The 17,608-nt window shown below is 44.0% G+C and overlaps 1 protein-coding gene and 1 long non-coding RNA gene across 18 annotated transcripts in view; one reads left to right on the top strand and one right to left on the bottom strand.

Moving 5' to 3' along the window:
• The window catches only part of SLC25A51 (solute carrier family 25 member 51), a 17,013-nt gene extending 12,142 nt beyond the window's left edge, over nt 1–4,871 (bottom strand). For 4 of the 17 annotated variants that reach the window (XM_025046521.1, XM_025046524.1, XM_006911558.3 and 1 more), the window contains exons 1-2: nt 4,139–4,333; nt 932–1,053 (exon numbers count right to left, since the gene is read on the bottom strand). The gene's annotated coding sequence lies outside the window, so the exon portion shown is untranslated. Of the gene's footprint in view, nt 1–931; nt 1,054–3,364; nt 3,434–4,138; nt 4,494–4,747 lie in introns of those variants that run through there. The other 13 variants (XM_015589084.2, XM_015589089.2, XM_025046527.1 and 10 more) reach the window with 10 other exon arrangements.
• On the top strand, nt 4,445–17,602 carry LOC112479448. The gene is made up of 3 exons (XR_003046196.1): nt 4,445–4,566; nt 13,458–13,727; nt 14,914–17,602. It is a non-coding gene; the product is annotated as an uncharacterized LOC112479448 (long non-coding RNA).
• Nucleotides 17,603–17,608: the final 6 nt, after the last annotated feature.

Below are 17,608 nucleotides of genomic sequence, written 5' to 3'. Positions count from 1 at the left end.
AATTTTGGTTTTTCTGAATTTTCACCAGCATATTTTTGTGAAAATATGTGAAATAAATATTTTTATAACATATCGGTCTATTTCGTTAGTATTTTTTCCTACTGGTGGACTCTCTTTACGCATGGAACAGATAATCCACGTAAATCGAAGGACAAGTGGATACATCATTCTTGTTTTATGAAAGTTAAACTATCTCCACCCCTTCCTACAAACACTAAATCAGGAATCTATCTTGATCTTTATTGAATGCTTTTAGGAAGCAACGAGATGATCATATGGATGCTGGAGGCAGAGCCAGTGTAACATTTAAGAGTCATAGCTAATTGCCTGGGTTCAAATCCTGGCTCCACCATGTTTCCACTCTGTGATTTTCAAGTTATTCAATGTCTATGGCTTAGTTTTCTTGTTTATAAAATCAGGATGTTACCTAACTCATAGTCTGGCTCAACTGACTTAATATATATAAAGCACCTAGGAGAGTAGTCTAGAACACAACAGGTTCTCAAGAAAGATGAACTATTATTATTGTTCTTTTCTGATGTATTTATTTGGTGTATACATTAGCATGTTTTTGGTAATTATTCTTATTATACAGGTACGAATCCTACTTGGCCATGGTGAGATATTCTTTTAATGTACTGCTAAATACCATTTGCTAATATTTTAAAATTTCACATCACTATTGATAACACATAGTTTTCAATTTAGTACTATCATCATGTCAGGTTCAGGTGTCAATGTTCCACTGGCTTTGTATAAAGAATCTTGTCATTTTTTCTTAATATTGTGATAAGGCTGCATAGTGACAGATGATTACTAGACTTAGTAAGGTGATCACATTGTAAGGTATATAAACATTGAATATTATACACCTGAAATTAATAGAGTATTAATAGTATTATATACTTAAATAAAAACAAAACAAATTCACCTGTAACACCATCTAGGCCTGGTGTTTTGGGGGATGGTAACTTGATAACTTTCTCAACTTCTTCCATTGTTAATGGTCTGTTATGTTCTCATTTCTGGAGTCAATTTTTATAACTGGATTACCTTTAAAAAAAATTTGTTTTATATAGCCTTATAAAGAATTTGCTATTTTTAAAAAATACTTCTAATCTTGTGCACTTGTATTCTTTTTTTCTTGAGCAGGGTAACCAGTTTATCTAATTTACATCTTCTCATCCTAGCAAAGAACCAGTTCTTAAATTTACCAATTTTACTATTTTCCAGCTTTTAAATGTTTATTATCTTATTTCTCCTAGTTTGTCTAGGTTTATTTTATTCTAATTTCTTGAGTTAGATGCTTTATTTATTGTTTCATAATTTGAGTGTTTAAGGCTACGTATTTTCCTTTCAGAACTTTTATTACTACTTTTTAAGATATTCTGTAGAGAATTTTGGTCTAAGTGATGTTTGCCATACCATCTATTTCTTTGCCACAGCGGCTTTGATTTGAGATTATGTATATGCATCCTTTTCCAGAGTCCAAGCCTGTTTTGGCTTTGTGAATCATATCATATCCTTTATTTATGCTCAAAAGAAGAGTATCTTTCTCATTGCCAGTAAGAAAGATCCTACAGGGATGGAACCTGATTATTTGTCAACTGTTCTTTAGTCTTAAAGGATTCAGTGACGAATACTCCCTTATCAATGGGAGAACAGAGCAGCGGCAAGAAGCCACGTTCACCAAATCCACTGTTAAGTTTTTTGTAAACAGTGGCTCACTGGTCACTTATGCATATGAGAAGAAAGTACCCAGGCTCCATGACATTCTCGCCACAGAAAGAAAAATAAAATATCCAATTCTAAAAGCAGCTTTCTAATGGATCATGCTAAATTACAGGCTGAGGGGAAAGAAACAGAACTTAAAATGGATAAAGTAAATAATGTTAAAATTGTTCCTGTTTTGTCTTGAAATTCTATTCGGATAAATAGGATTTTCTAATAAAGACATGAGAAGTTGTAACTTTGCTTGGTCTATTGATCACGTTGTTTTGATTTGCTTTTGTGGAAAAGCATTTTTGCTAAAAGCTGTACAGACTTCCTCCTTCATATCCAGCAGAACTTAAGTATTTTACATAGCATTGGGCCATGGAGCAATGGAAGACTCAGTTTTTAAAACTTAACTGTTGTTGACTTTATTGTGCTAATTCTTGTTTCATCAGCTGTTTCTCTTAATTCAGGATACTTACGTGTATGACAGCTTTCCTTCACACACCATTTTTATGGATGTGCATATATATGACTTAGGAAAATTGAAAAAAAATCAAAACCCACAGTTTTTTAATTTGTTTAAAACAGACCTTCCACCTGTTATATTTTGTGCTCTTAAGCAGTCAATGGCATTTTTAGTTTAAAAAAATGTTCTATAGATGCTTGAGTAGAGGCTTGCCAGATTACAGAGTTTGATAATTATTAATCACTTAGTCTTCTACATCCTTACTTCTTATTCTTTCAGCTGACAGATGAATTTAAAAACTCTTATTAGTACTACACTATTTCTATGTATTTGCTTTTTCTTCAGTTTCAGAACTGATCAATGTTATAACAAAAAATTCAGATTAATGTATGATTACACAATAACACATTGTGACAATTTATGAATATGAAAAAATTTCATCTGTACATACTGAACACAAAACAATATATTTTAAATTCTAAAGTTGCTACCCACAAGCTGTTTAACAATATATGTTCCTTGATAATACAGACCCAGTTATTTGTGCACTTGAACATTCTGTCCATGTTCACTTTTAATTCTTACTGGAATGGTAGTAGTATTATTTTCCAAAATTTTGCAAATTAAAGTTATTTCATCTAGTCTATAATGACTTAGTAATAATAGGGACTGTTATTAAACAGAATATGGTGGCTAACAAAAGTTAGCCAGTCATTTATCGACCATGGTATTGAACTATTTCGAGAAATTTTAAAAACATTATTGTACACTTAAGAGTCTCAGATTAAAAAAAAAAACAGGCCTGGACATAGGAAAAAGGAATGTGATGAAACCCTCCCAGACTTTGGATTGAAAGCTTTCCCTCTAGTTTCATCTTACATACCAGCATGGTGTGAAGAGGTTCTTAACAGAAAGGAGGATAGTACGCACAGTATTCTGGTAAAATGGAGTTTAGAATTTTGCATGCTTATCTGTACTGTGAACATGGCTAAATTTCTTTGCTGAATTAATCATTATTTGAATTCTTTGATATGGATAATTGTTCTTTGCAATTTATTGCAAAATTTATTTATCATAATTTTACACTACCTAAAACACTCAATATTAGGAAGCAAAGTTAATGAAGTTGCAAGTGTCAAACTTTTGTGGCATAAGAAAACAGTGTAAAGTCTAAATACTCACTGTAATTTAGTGCCCACATGAACAAACAAGACCCAGATGGGATCCCAGCACAAACGTCTCTGTGCAAAACTGAGGAGAAAGCGACTGTAATTCTCAAAGTATGTGAGAAGTCAGCAGGTCTGACTCAGCATTCAGAACATCAGCCTCGGTTCTAATCGTTTCGACTCTATCTTACTACTATAAACACAAAGCAACATCCATAACTTATTTTTTAATTTATTTTTAATTTGTAATTTAAAACTCCACTTCTCAGAGTTTAATCTACCAAAGGAGAGACTAGTCAGGTAAGTACACCCCTCTTAGAGGTAACGGCTTGTGATTTTTCCCTGCGATGCAGTAACGGTAACTCCGAGACGTCTAATCTGTGCTCTGGAACCATTAAGGGACCTGACCAGTCCTAGCACCTTTTAATTTTATGGAATCCTTTCAAAGCAAGGGCAGAGGAAGCTGAAACTGGCAAGGTCACTACACGTTTACTTTAAGGGCTTCGCAGCTTATAGATAAACAGAAGGTAGGAATTAAGACCAGCTGTGTACAGCTGTTACGGAGCAAAATAAAAATGATGCCAAGAGGGTAACTATAGCTGAGGTATCGACATGCTCCATCTAGCTAAGCTTAAAAGCAAATAATCGGTACAGAAATTTACAATTAATAACACAGCCTCCCCCGCCCCCAACACTCTCCCCAAATGCCTTGTACAACTGAGTTTCGCATAATGCGAAACAACATGGTGTCGCAGAATTAAGCATCGCCTGCCTGTGCGGCTGAACTTACGGCTCTCCAGGCATCCATTTCATCAATCTGTGATAAGAAGGGCAGGGGAGGCGAAGAGTTGAACAGGATCGCCCATTCCATCTCCGACGTTCAACAATCAGGGGTCCTGGGAATCCCAGGCCCCAGCGGGGCAGGGGCCCTTCCGCCGTCCCAGCGCCGCTCTCCCCCCGGGCAGGCAAAACCCGGCCCCTCCTCTGAGGTTCGAAAGCGCTCGGAGGCACCTCCCCGCCCTGGCGCGCCCGAATAATAGCACAGCTTCCTTCGCGGGAAAAGCTCGCTCCCGTAGCCAGGCACCGCCCCCGGCCCAGCGAAGCCTCGCGGTAGGCAGGGGGTGCCGCGAGCCTCAGAAGCGGAGAACCGACCCCGCACACGCAGGCGCTGCCTACCTCGGCCCCGGCGGCTGCAGGCCCCACCCGGACGGCGGATGCGTGAGTGGTGGGGCGCGCCGGGTGGGGCGCAGTGAGAGCGTGCGGTGAGGGGTGGGCCCCCAGTGACCGCGCCAGAGGGCTGGAACAGGCGGCCTCCGGAGACCCTTCTTCGTGCTTCCACACCCTCCACAGAGGCCCAGGAAAACCCCATGCTTCCCTCTAGCCAGCCTCCTGCACTCACCCATCGCCACGGGCGCCCGGCTCCACACCCGGTAGCCGCCAGCCGGCAGGTCGGCGAGCGAGCGAGTCTGCGCAGGCGCAGACCTTGACTGACCCCAGTGCTCGGGGCGTAACGTGACGCGCTCTACGTCTTCCGAACCCGATCACGTGAGGGAGACGCCGGCGCAACGCCTCTTAAAACCGTGGAGAGTCAGGTGACGCCGACCAACTCTTCTTGGTGTCAGTTTGCCGTCGCAGGGCAGAGAGAGGGTCACCCATCACACTTGTCGTAAGGCATTGGGGCGCTGCTAGCTAGAACACCGTATCCTTGGCACGGTACGGTGGCCTTGCGGTGCCACAGACAGCCAACGCTTTCTCTAATGTGCAGCCTGCGGGAGTACTAGAGGGAATTTATAGTTGAGTAACAGGCAGGTGCGCTGAAAATTTGGAAGTGCTCCGTTGTACCCCTTTCCAGCCTCAGCTACCAGCACCACAGTTTACAGAGGAACACCTGTATGTGCTTTAGGACATATGTATCACTTTTAAATCTGTTTCAACCTCAGAACTCATAGGTCTCGGACTCCACTGCACCGGTATTTTGGAGACCTAGGGCAGGTTGTAGTCCTCACACGTTCTGGGAGTGACCTTGGACAAGTCACTTGGTCACTGAGCCCCGAATCCCTGCCTTAAAGGTAACACCTGCCTTGCATGCATCTCTCAGCACTTGTAAGAATTAATGAGAATGATGATCTGACCCTAATTTGTAAACTGGAAGGTACGCAACAGATGTGAGGGTTGAAGGAAACAGAAAGGTCAGCCTGGAGAAGAGAGGTTCTTCAGGAAGCTCATCAAATACATGAAGTGTATGCATTTTACTGGTGTTAGGCCAATAGGCAACTCTACTGGAGCGAAGCATTAGTCAGGGGATGCACTATAGGGGGGTGTCTTTCTTTGAGAGCATCTTATAGATACTGATTTCAAATTTTGTTTGAGCTGGCCTGTTTAACTGCTGCTTGGGATATGGGAGACCATTCTAATTTCAGCAAACACTACTGAAGTACCTACTGTGTGCCATTGTCCATGTTTAAGTGGAATGGATATAAAAACAAAAGATTGGAATTTCAGAAGCATGAGGGGCCTTTCCCCTGAGAGAATGAGGAACAGCTTCATAGGGTAGGAGGTATTTGAACTGGGTTTTGCAGGGTGAATGAATGGAATTGGGATCATGGAGAAAGTCATAGTGCCAGAGATAGATTGTAAAGGTCAGGTGGTTGGGTCTGATAGTGCAAGTCTTGACTGCCAGATGCAGGCACTTGGCGTGTAATTCATGCGCAGAGATAGATTCTGAACTGCAAAGGATAATAAGGCTATGTAGTGGTTTGGAATGATTAATAGGTAACAGTTGTAGAAGGGCATTTATTTCAAAATTATGTTTGCCCTGTCTTGTGTGAATGCCTATTCATGTGTATTATTTGAAAAATAAATCAGGCAGGCATCCAGTGTGTTCATAAGCGTAAATAATTCATTTCAAATTAGAATAAGGAGGTTATTCTCCTGTGATAATACCTGAAAAGGAGGAAAAGGTTGAAATTAAACACACAATTAGGGCACAACAGACTCAGAAGAGTGAGGAAATTTCAGGCCAGCAGGAACACTCCTGTCTGGAGCTAAGCCAGTCTGTTTCTTTTGTGCTGCAGGCCACAACGCAGGCCTCTGTCCCTGCAGCTTTAATTCCTTGTCAGAAACCCCCAAGCCCTTAATTGGTTCTTCTTGGGCATACAGAATGTTGGAAATCAAAACCCTCTATTTTCTGATTCAGGATTCATCATAAAATTAGACTTTCATTCCTCTATCCACATCTACCCATTCTTTCATTCATTCTTTCAGTTGCGTAAACTGTTCTCCATACCTCTAGGTTCTGTATCAGCTGTTACATTACATCCTGTAACCTAGCTTTATCATCTCACTCCTCTGCCTAAAAACCTCCAGTGATTCCCTGTTTCTCCAGTAAATTCAAACTCCTAAACTTGGCTTGAAGGCTCTGTGTCCTGGCCCCTCTACCTATCAGTCCATCTCAACCCCAACCATGTTATGTGCTTTAGCCACTTGCAATCTTTCAAATGTTTTTCAAATCCTTGTTATCTTTAAGCCTTTTTCTCCATTCCACCGTGGACTCTTCACCAATCGAACTGTTACCAATCCAGGCAAAACTAGTTCTTGCCTTTGCCTTTCTGTAGCACAAAGTTTAGGGGCAGTTCTAACATTTCACCTTACGTTATAGTCATTCATGAAAGTGTTGCCCTTCCCACTGCCAGTTCACCAGGGCAGAGCTTTCTAACTTGTTTCTGGCCCTCCAGCTCAGTGCTTGGCAGAAAGGGTGCTTGCCCAAATTACTGGTGGAGAGGGTCTGGGTTCTTGGGAAAAGGGTCAGGGGAATGTTGCTGATGGCTTATGTTTAAGCATCCTCCACTCCCCCCACCCAAATGCTTTCTAGAGGGTTGTGTAGTGTCCTCAGGCTCCATGGGTCTGTGTGTCCACTGAAACAGCTTTACGAAAGCTGTCATTGGAGTCTTGCTACTGCGAGTGGCTCTGCCCAGATAAGGTCACCTGTGGTCATTCCCTAGCAAAGGGTCAATAACCTACCTTTCTCTTCAACTCACATTTCCCAGGCCCCTGCAATCCTCTGGGCCTATCTCTGCCACTCCCTTACACATCCTCAGTCTCCAGCCATGACGCCAGCACTGCTGATTCCCTTCCTTGAACTTACTGCATTCTTTTACATGCCCACAAACAGTACATTTTGTCCCCTGTGCCTGGAAGGCCCTGCCTGCTTCATGACAACATCTGTTCACCCTTCATCGCTCAGCATACCCAGGCTTCTTGCTGCTTTCCCTGACCCTGACCTTACTACCTGAGCTACAGAGCTCCCCCATTGTGCTGTCAGAACCCCCCCCCCCCCCAGTGTCTGTGAACTCCAGGATGTGCTTTCTTTCTCTTTTGCTGATTTTCAAACCCATGATCTGCTTGTATAACACACATAACTGGGTCAAAGTTTTATTCAAACCTGTGAGATGGTCTCTTATATTTCATTTATTAATTTATTTTCATGCTGGTGGGGACTCACTAAATTAGTCTCAATTCTGTTTTACATCATAATTATATCCCCACCTTTAAAAACCAAAAAACAAAAAACAAAAAAACAACAAACCAAAACAAAAAAAACTCTGAGAGATTCTGACTTAATTAGTATGCTGTGGGACCTGGACCTTAGTTATGTTTTAAAAGCTCCTCAGCTGTGCTAAGTTTGCCAACAGCACTAAATCCTTGCTACCCCAATCTGCCTAAAGATAAGAATCACCTGAACTTGTCTAAACAACCTGTGATCCTGGACCTGCAGCATTGATATCCCTTGGGAACTTACTAGATATGATTCCTCCTGGCCCACCCGAGACCTGATGAACTAGGATTTGTATTTAATGAGATTGCCAGGTGATTTGTATGCACTTTACAGATTGAAAAACTAGATTCTAGGTCCTGGAAGTTTGGTTAAAAAAAAAAAAAACGATCTCCAATCCCAAATCAGACTTGCTACGAAATCAGGATTTCCAGGGGAGAGGCCAGCTGGCCTGTCTCTATTTAACACAAGCCCCAGGCAATTCTTCTTAGGCGATTTTGGGAACTGACAGCTCTAAATTGATATCCTGACCCATAATAGTGAACTAAAGTTTGAAACACAGTTGAGGAAGGGCTCAGGAATGTGTGAGTGAGTAAGCCTGCTGCCCAGAGGGAAAATGGGTCTAGTCCTGAGGGGAAACCATCTACGCTTGACACAGGCACATACCAAGTGCTATGAGTGTCCATAGGAGAGCAAAAAATGCACTAGCTGCAATCTGGGAAGGCAAGCTGGAAGAGGTGACCCACAAGGCATGACTAGGATTTAAACAAGGTGAGCTCCAGTAAAAGCTTGGGATGGGAAGGAGTGTGTAAGGAAGAAGATATTAGGCTTCTCATTCTCCCTGACCTTGTTCCTGTCCCCTAACTTTGCCTTTGTCCCAGGCACACCTAGGACAGAGTGTGTGCCTCTAGTAGTTCTCAGAGCTCTGAACAGTTGCTGACCTCTGGATGGGATCTAAGTGACACATGTGAAATACAAACACATTTTTATCTAGCAAGGGCCAAGTCAATAACATTAAACATTGCACAGTACTCTGGGGTTTCCGAGCAATTATATGGTTGTTATTCCGTCTGATTTTCACATAATTTGTGTACTCAGAGCATTCCCGTCACCTGCTCGAGTTTAGTACCTACTGAGAGGTTAGGCTGAGACCTCACCACCCCCACCATTTTTTGAGAACAGCAGCACAGTTGAGTAGTTGGTGCCTTGAACTTCAGAAAAGGATCAGGTGCGTGGGGAGCAGGCAGACTAGGCCTTTACCTAGGACTCTAGTCACATGACACCCCTGAGGAACTTGTTACAAATACAGTTTCCTGATGCCCACCCAAGACCTACTGAATCAAAATCTGCAAGAGGAAGGGCTTAGGAATTAGTCTTTTACAAGAGGCACATGAGAACCTTATGATGCCATAGGGTGGGAAACACTGAAGTAGACACAGCCTGTTGGAAGGTCAGCATAACTGGGTTTGAACCCTAGAACTACTATTTCCTGATTGTGTGCCCGGGGCAAAGCCCTCCTCCTCTTTGAGCCTCAGTATTTCTATCTTCAGAATGAGAGTCCTTCCTCGTGCCCATCTACTGAGTACCTGCGGGAGGCTCCCTAACATGGCAGATGCTGCATGACTGAGGCTCATTCTCCTGGCTGGTACGGAGGGGACAATGAAGCTCAGGGACTGAGTCATCTGAAGCTCTAAATGTCAGCCTTCTCTCTTGCTCGTGGGGAAGAAAGGACCATGAAGTTCTATCTATATCCTGCTCGCTGTGGGCTGCACCCTCCTCTGGGGTGTGAGATACAGATCATAAGCTCTGAGTCCCCACCGCTAAGTCTAACTTCTGCTTTTCCTAGCAGTCACTTCACCTTCTGAGCCTTGGTTTCTCATCTGCACAACAGGACTCTCATCAAAGGAGACCAATGCTTGAGCAAGATGAAGTGCACATAATAAGCCCACTGTAAATGAGAACTTTATTATTGTTGTATCATTTAACAAATCCTTATTGAGCACCTACTCTGTGCCAGGAGCTCTGCTGGATCCCTGCTTGTGTGAAATCTACATTCTAGTGGGTGGAGATAGGCAATAAATAATTAACGTAATGCATGTTTAATATTTAAAGACACTGCATAGATATTTAAACACTAAGGACAATAAATAGGGTTAATATTGAAATAAACAACAAATGTAACTAAGTAGTAAACAAAACAGACACTTATTTAAATAACCATAGTATGTCAGTATTAATTTAAATAACAAAGATGGGATGTCAGAAGATGCTAAGTAGGGGAAAGGAGAGAATGGCTCTGGACTTTGGTCCAGAGAGGAACCGGAGTTTAAGCTCTGATCCTTACTTTGCAGATGTTCAGTAAGGCTAAGGCATTTTTAACTTATAAAGTAGACTCCACTTTTACCTCCCACAGGAAGCCTTCCTAGAACCCCAGACCCTCTTTCCTTTGAAATTCTGTGGCTGTAATGGCCCTGTCCTTCCTGTGAAAACCGACTTTGTTCTCATCCTAGCTGACATTATCTGAAGGTTGATGAAGCTAAGGCATGCTAAGGGCATTCATCCAACTCTGCAGGTAATCTTTGCAGTAACCCCCTGAGGTCACGTCTGTCATTTTACAGTGGAGGAAACAAGTATTTTGCACCTTTCCCAGGTCACACAGCTGGAAAGGATGGAGCTAGGATGTGAACCTGGGCCTCCCTGTGCTCCCTGGGATAATGGTGGAGGTTCCTCTTCTCATCTGCCTCCCTCACTCCAGGAGGGCAGGGCTCCTGTCCCTCACTGGGTCCGCTATCCCTGGCCCCAGTCCAGGATCTCACCCTCACACAGAGGGTAAGGGGCTTGCTCAAGGTTATGAGGGCTAAAAAAAATTAATACTTTTCCTTCCACCTTCTAAGTGCTGGCTGGGCAAATAAATGAACAGACAGATTAACAGGAGGAAATCAAAAATTTAATACGTGCACATGGGGAATTCACATAAGCATGAAAATTCCAAAGACAGGCAACATCGGGTATATAAGATATTTTGGACAAAGGGGAAAGAGAAGGGGCAGGCATTAGAAGTGAAAATGGGCGATTTATAGGTACTTGGGGAAGGGTGGAATATATGTGGCGGGCGAATTCTTGCCGAGCAACTCAGAAACAATGGGACATGGGCTATCTAGCTAACAGGTACCTGGCTGATGTCCTCTTATTTACCATACTTAATGCAAATGGGGCTAAGGCAGCATTCTAAGGTTTCCTTCCTGAAGCAGGTTTCTCTGAATCTCTTGGGCAGGAAAGGGTGGGGGTGAGGGCAAAAGTTCTGAGGCTTGTTTCTTAATAAACAGGTTGAAAATCAATATCCCAAAAAGCAGCTTCAAGGTAGCAAAATTTTGGTTCCCTTCAGGGTCATGCCAGGAGCTGGTAGCCAGGATGACGAACTGTTTCGGTCAGCTGGGGACCACCCCAGTTTAACACTGAGAGCCCTGAATCCTGGAAAGTCTCTTAGTCCTGAACAAACCAAGATGATTGGTTACCCCACAAGCAGAGCCCGGCAGCCTCCTGTCCTGCACCCACAACCCCTATGCCTGAACTCAGACTGCCTTTGATGAAAGGAAACTGCTTAGCTCATGCCTCATGTTTTAGGAAAAGTCAAAGTTGCTGAACATCCTGAAATGTAACCAAACTGCTTTCCTTTGGGGGCACTCTCAGACATGGCAGTGGAAGATAAATTTGCCTCTCTGGAAGACGAGAGCCTCAAAGAGGGATGTACCAAGCCTCTGACCCAGTAATGCCACTTCTATGAATTTCTCCTTAGGAAACAACCAGAAATACAGATAGTGATTTCTGAACAAGGATATGCTCTGCAGAGCCGATTATACAAAAACTTGAATAAGTTAACTAAAGTAGAATATCATGCTGCTAAGAAAAAAAAAGTCATATAGAACATTTAGTACCAAAGGAAAAGCAGATGGCACTATGTTAAGTGGAAAATGGAGGATATACAATTGTATAAACACAGAAATGAGCTCAATTTTGTTTAAAATAATGTATACAAACTAAGAGTCTTTCCATGAATAAATGGATCAAGAAAAATTTTATATACAATGAAACATTATTCAGCCATAAAAATAAGGAAATTTTGCCATTCGTGACAACACAGATGGAACTCGAGGGCATTAGGCTCAGTAAAATGTCAGGCAGAGAAAGGCAAATACTGCAAAATATCACTTATATGTAGAATTTTAAAAAGCCAAAATCAGAAGCAGAGAGTAGATTGGTAGTTGCCATGAGCTGGAGGGTAGGGGAAATGAGGAAATGTTGGTCAAAAGGTACAAACTTTGAGTTATAAGATGCATAAGTTCTGGGGATCTAATATTCAGCATGGTGACTGTAATTAACAATTGTGGGGGACAAAAAAAATCTACTTTTTCTCCCACCTTCTAAGTTTTATTAGGCTAATAAATTAAAATTAACAAAGACAAATTAAATATATGCACATGGGGAATTCACAAACATGAAAATTCCAAAGACAGGGAGGCAACAGTGGGTATAGAAGACATTTTTGCACAAAGGGGAAAGGAGGGAGGGGTATTTGAAGTGAGAATGAGTGATTTACAGGGAGTTGAGGAAGAGTGGAACATACAAAGCAGGAAAATTCTTGCTAGACAACTCAGAAACAATGGGACACAGGGACATCTAGCTAAGAGGCTTGGAGTCTTCCAGACTAACTGTAGGGTGAGAATTCTTAAGGTGATTAAGGCCCCCTTCCTAAAGCAGATACTTCTGTCTGAATCTCTTGGGCAGGAAAGGGAGGTGGGGGAGAAGCAAAGCTGCTTTCTGAGTCTTATTTCTTAATAAACATCTTAAAATCCCCCAAATCAGCTTCAGGGTAGCAAAATTTTGGTTCCCTTCACAATACCATATTATACACTCGAAAGTTGCTTAGAGAATAGATCTTTTAAAACTAATTATGTGAGATGAATATGTTAACTTTGTTGTGGTAATCATTTTGCCCTATATACATGTATCAAATCACATTGTACACCTTAAACTTACACAATAGTATATGTTAATTATATTCCAATAAAGCTGAAAAAATCGTGTACGCGTAGAAAAAAGACTGGTACTTCAGAATGTTAACAGTGCCTTTCTTTAAGTTGAGGGTAATTGTTTCTTAACGTTTTCCTGAAATACAGATTGAGTTCAGTAGGTAAATATTAACTTTATCATTAGAAAATCAGTAATTAAAAAATATGGCATAAAAAATTGTTCTGCACTGAGCTGTTCTAATTTGGCCTGGTCTTCTTTCTCAGTTGGCATAAATTAGGGGGCATTAGGGTAGAAAGCAGTTGAGAGAGCACTGGACTGGGAGCCAGAGGGAGCCTCCCAGCTCTTTCTTATATCGGTTCCACTTCCTGAGGTGCCCTTGCTCTGCATGTGATGCCTGACTCAAATGTCATTTCTTCTGTCCCTTTCTCTGATATCTATACCTCTGCTCAGCACCCATCATCCACCACTCTGCATAGCCTGCCCTTTATCTGTTTACATGCCTGCCTTTTCCCTCTCCTGGCCTCAGGCGACTTGGAGCTGCCTTCCCCTCCTCCTGGGACTGAATGCAATGCTGAAGAGAACCACATGAGGGCGCCAGAACCACATGGTGATGTCCTGCTGCCTGGTGGGACCACAGGTTCCTTCAGATTGTCCCCCCCAAACAGAGATGACATCCGTTGCTGCTGCCCTGGGATGCTCCTACTCAGGAGGGAGCCAATGAGAAAGAATTGGCTCCAAAACTCTGTCAGAGAACAGCCACCCCAACGCTGGTCTTTCTAGAGCTGTGTTGGCCAAGGTGACCCTCTGAGCTAGTCACCCTCAAACACCTAGGCATGTGGAGAGGAACTTGCCGTGTGACCTTGCACCAGCCCCTGTCCCTCTCTGAGCCTCAGTTTCTGGTGTTGCAGGGTCTCTGTGCAGAGATGCAGTGAAGCAGGCATCTGGCCGCCCTCCACTTCCCGTTGACTCTAGTTGAGGAAGATGTTTCCTGTGCTCAGCTTCCTGCTCCATGTCACTAGTTTGTCCCAAGCCCCACTTCATGCTCAGTGTTTATTAAATTGAACTGAAACAGAAGTAAAGAACTCCCCAGAACATAAAATAGGAGTTTAGAGGTGACCACCATAGACACTTTCTCCTTCCCCTTCAGGAAAGTTTTGGTCACAGAGCATTGGCACTGCCCTCAGTCCCTGGTCCTGGTTGGGCCCAGGAACATGCCAGGAATTTGACCTCCCTTGAACACAGGCACCTCAAGGCAAGCCGCGCGTGCACGTGTGTGTGTGTGTGTGTGTGTGTGTGTGTGTGTGTGTGTTGCACTGGGGACATGCTGAGGAGCTTAGGAGTTGGAGGTGTGGGTTCTGGGTCACTGGAATATGAGAAAGGAGGGAGAAGAGACCAAAGCCTGAATCTTAGGGACAGTGAGGGAGAAAGGGGCCTGCCTGCCTGTGACATTGGGTCACATCCTTGGGAAGGAGGGATAGGAGAGATAGTTCCTCCAGGGAGAGGTGGGGGTAGGATAGTGTCACTCCAGAGTAGGCTTCCTGGCTTGTAGGGGACCCAGTGCATCTTCCTGTGCTCAACCGTGTGAGGGAGGGTCTTGGGCTGCAGACCCCCCAGGCCTCCCAATCATGCCATGTCCACTTCTCCTTAAGGATTCGCCCTCCAGAGAATGGGCCAGCATCTCCCAAAGCCTTCAGGAAGACCATGAATTGCCTCCTGGCTTGAGGCCCAACTTTTCCTGACAGCTGCAAACAGATTAAATCCCCCCTCATTCTGGGCTCCCACAGCAACCTGCCCCGCCCCCCATGTCACCAGTAGTTGCCCATTTGTTTTTCACCCACGCTGGAAACTTCCTGAGAGTAGGTGCTGGGTCCCATTCTCCTCTGTATCCACCAGACCAGTGGACACTCAACAAATATTTGCTTTACAGATCAATTCGTTTTCATTTAATGAGCTCATTAGGGTTCTGTCTTTCTCTTAATTAGGAAGCAGGAAGGTTCCTTTTTTCCTGTAACAATCCACCTTTGGGGGATGATGGCAGAACCTCAGCATCTGCAAGCAGAAGGCAATCAAACGAGATTCCTGGTTGCAGTTTACAGAAATAAAACCTGCGTGTTCAACAAGGTGCATTTAAACAAAACACTTGTATATTAAAAGCTTTACATTAAATATACATCAATATTCAATTTACCACACAGAATTAGAACTTTACAGGACACTTTTTCAGCCATAGGTGGCTGGCACAAAGCTCCTGGCATTGACATAACATCTCTGAGAGGGGATAGAGGCCAAGGGCTGCCACTGTGCCAGAGAGTGCCTGAGTGGGGTCTTTGTGGGGTTCTGGAAGATGCTCCTACACTTAAGACTCTGGGCCATGCTAGCTCCCTCTGGACAACTTGCCCCATTCGGTCTTTGCTGGTAAGCATTTCTGGAAAGGTGAAGAGACAGACGAGGCAGTTTACTGGATACAGCCTAATTCTAAATGCCAGCTTGCCCCGCCTCCCTGGTTTCTGCATGCACTGCCTCTAGGGGAGCAAATGGTAAGCCTGGCCTTCTGTTTCTGCTAGGCCTTTGGTCAAGTGACAGCAACCACTTCTGAGGGAGTGCCTTGAAGAGCCAGCCAGAGCTTGGTGTTCAAAATCTTAAAATGAGATTCTCTGGGTCCTGGGACTGTAGTAGAAGCAGAGTCCACCAAGGGCTCCACCTATTGATGGGAGGCCATTGACTCGCTCTGGCCACCAAGGGGTACCAGCCTAGAGATGCCCTGGGAGGAGTCGCACCGCTCAGCTCTGACTGGCCTAGCCTTCCCGAAGAAGAGCCTTTTCACCACTTTCCCATGAAGGCCTTCCCTGTGAGCCTCTCTCCAGAAGGTGTTAGCATTCGTGATTATTCTGACGGGGACCCTCACACTGACAGGCAGGTGGGCCCTCTCTCCCCACAAAGCCTCCTTTCTTTCTGTGGATGCCATCTTTTTGGTGTGGGGGGGCGGGGGGGCAGTGCTGCCCAAAAGGGCCCTGACTCTTCAGCACTCAAGGACTGAGCCATTGAAGTAGTGGGTCATTGTGATCAATAATGAAGCCAGCAAAGGAGGGAAAGAAAAGGAAAAAAAGAAAGTCCTGTGGCTCTGAGCAATGAGGCCTGTTAGTGGCTGGAGGTTGTATTCTGAGACAAAGTGCTGAGGGCGAGATATTGTGTGGCAGGGAGATTTTTTTTTTTTCCCCTCAAAGAAATCCAGCTTAAACATCCCCCCACCCCATTAATTGGTAGCAGATGAAAAAAAAAATCAAAACAAAAACCAAACCAACACCACTAACCTGAATATGAGTGTTTTTGAAAGGGAAAAGCTGTTTCAATTGTTAGATGTCCAAGAAAACATGAATACACGCCGACAGAGGAAACGGCCACAATTAGAGGAAGAAGAGGGAGAGGTTCATAAAATTAAGGAAAAAAATTCCTTTTAGCAGCTCTCATCCTGTAAGCTGGCTCCTCTGCCGGCCTTGGTCCTTCAGGGGAACTGGTGGTTGGGCCTCCCGGGGAACCTGGAGGAAGTGGAAGCAGGAGAAGGAAGGGCCCAGGAATCCCTTAGAAGAGCAAAGGCAAGGTCCGAAGGCAAAGTAGCCTCACTTTTCCTCAGACCACAGGCACCACAGAGCCTTTTCTGAAGAGAAATCTGCTCTGGAAGATTATCTCCTGGGAAGTCATGAGTCTCCTGTACTGCTGGAGCCTGCAGCCTCAGGAAGTGCCCCATAAAAATTGGGCTTCCTGGTGGAAGAGGAGCTAATGCGAGGTCTCACCCAGGCCCGGGTCCAGGAGCTACCTCCGGTCTCCCCAACCTCTAACTAGATCCTTGCGGATCCAGTCTTTTTTGGCACTTCTGTTTGGTCAAGTGCCAAGTCCTTACTCATTTTCTCATTCACAAAAAAAAAGAAAAGAAAGAAAAAGAAAAAAAGGAACACTTGAATCACTCTAGGTAGTCTTTTGCTTCAACAGATGTTTCAGAAAATGCAAAACAGGCAAAAGGTCAAGATTGAGTCTTGAGACTAGACCCAGGGCACGGCCAATGTGGTAATTACAAGGTAGATTGGTCAGTGGGAGCCACAGGTGGGAGAGGCTGGGAGCCACCTGGACTGATGGATGAGGGCCTGGGAGGATGACTCAAGAGGTGGACCAAACAGAAAGACCGTTTGCCAAGGACACAGCTTTGGCCACAAACCTCTAAAATTCATGGCAGCCACTTAAAGGAACACGGCTTTTAGTCCTGCTCTGCCTCGGCTTGACAGGCAAGTCCTTGTCCTTTGCTGAGCCTGTCTCCTTATCTGAACAGTGAGCCTGAAACATCTCTGAATCTCTGGCAGTGTTGAACGTCTAGACCTTGCTGGTGACGTTCAAACTTGGCCCCTTGTGCCGGGGACAGCGGTCACCAAACTTCCATTTCATTCAGATCAGCTAGGTAGGCAGGCTGATGTGTGCTTGGTGAAGGCGCTGAAATTTGAAACTCATATCATAGCTGGATCCCTTGCACCTCCTTCAGTAGATGGAAGTCATACCTTTCATGCAGCTTGTGGGATTCCTTTATTTCTTTCATCCACGTTTAACCATAGAGTGGTAGTGGGTGGGTGGGAAAGGAAGGAGAACTGAATAATGGCAACCTCACAGCCTTGCGAGGGTCTTGAATGCATG

The sequence above is a fragment of the Pteropus alecto genome, unplaced genomic scaffold (genome assembly GCF_000325575.1).
Source record: "Pteropus alecto unplaced genomic scaffold, ASM32557v1 scaffold114, whole genome shotgun sequence".
Classification (NCBI taxonomy): Eukaryota; Metazoa; Chordata; class Mammalia; order Chiroptera; family Pteropodidae; genus Pteropus; species Pteropus alecto.
Note: the sequence above shows the minus strand (reverse complement) of the source record. Positions and strands in the feature narration are given on the sequence as shown.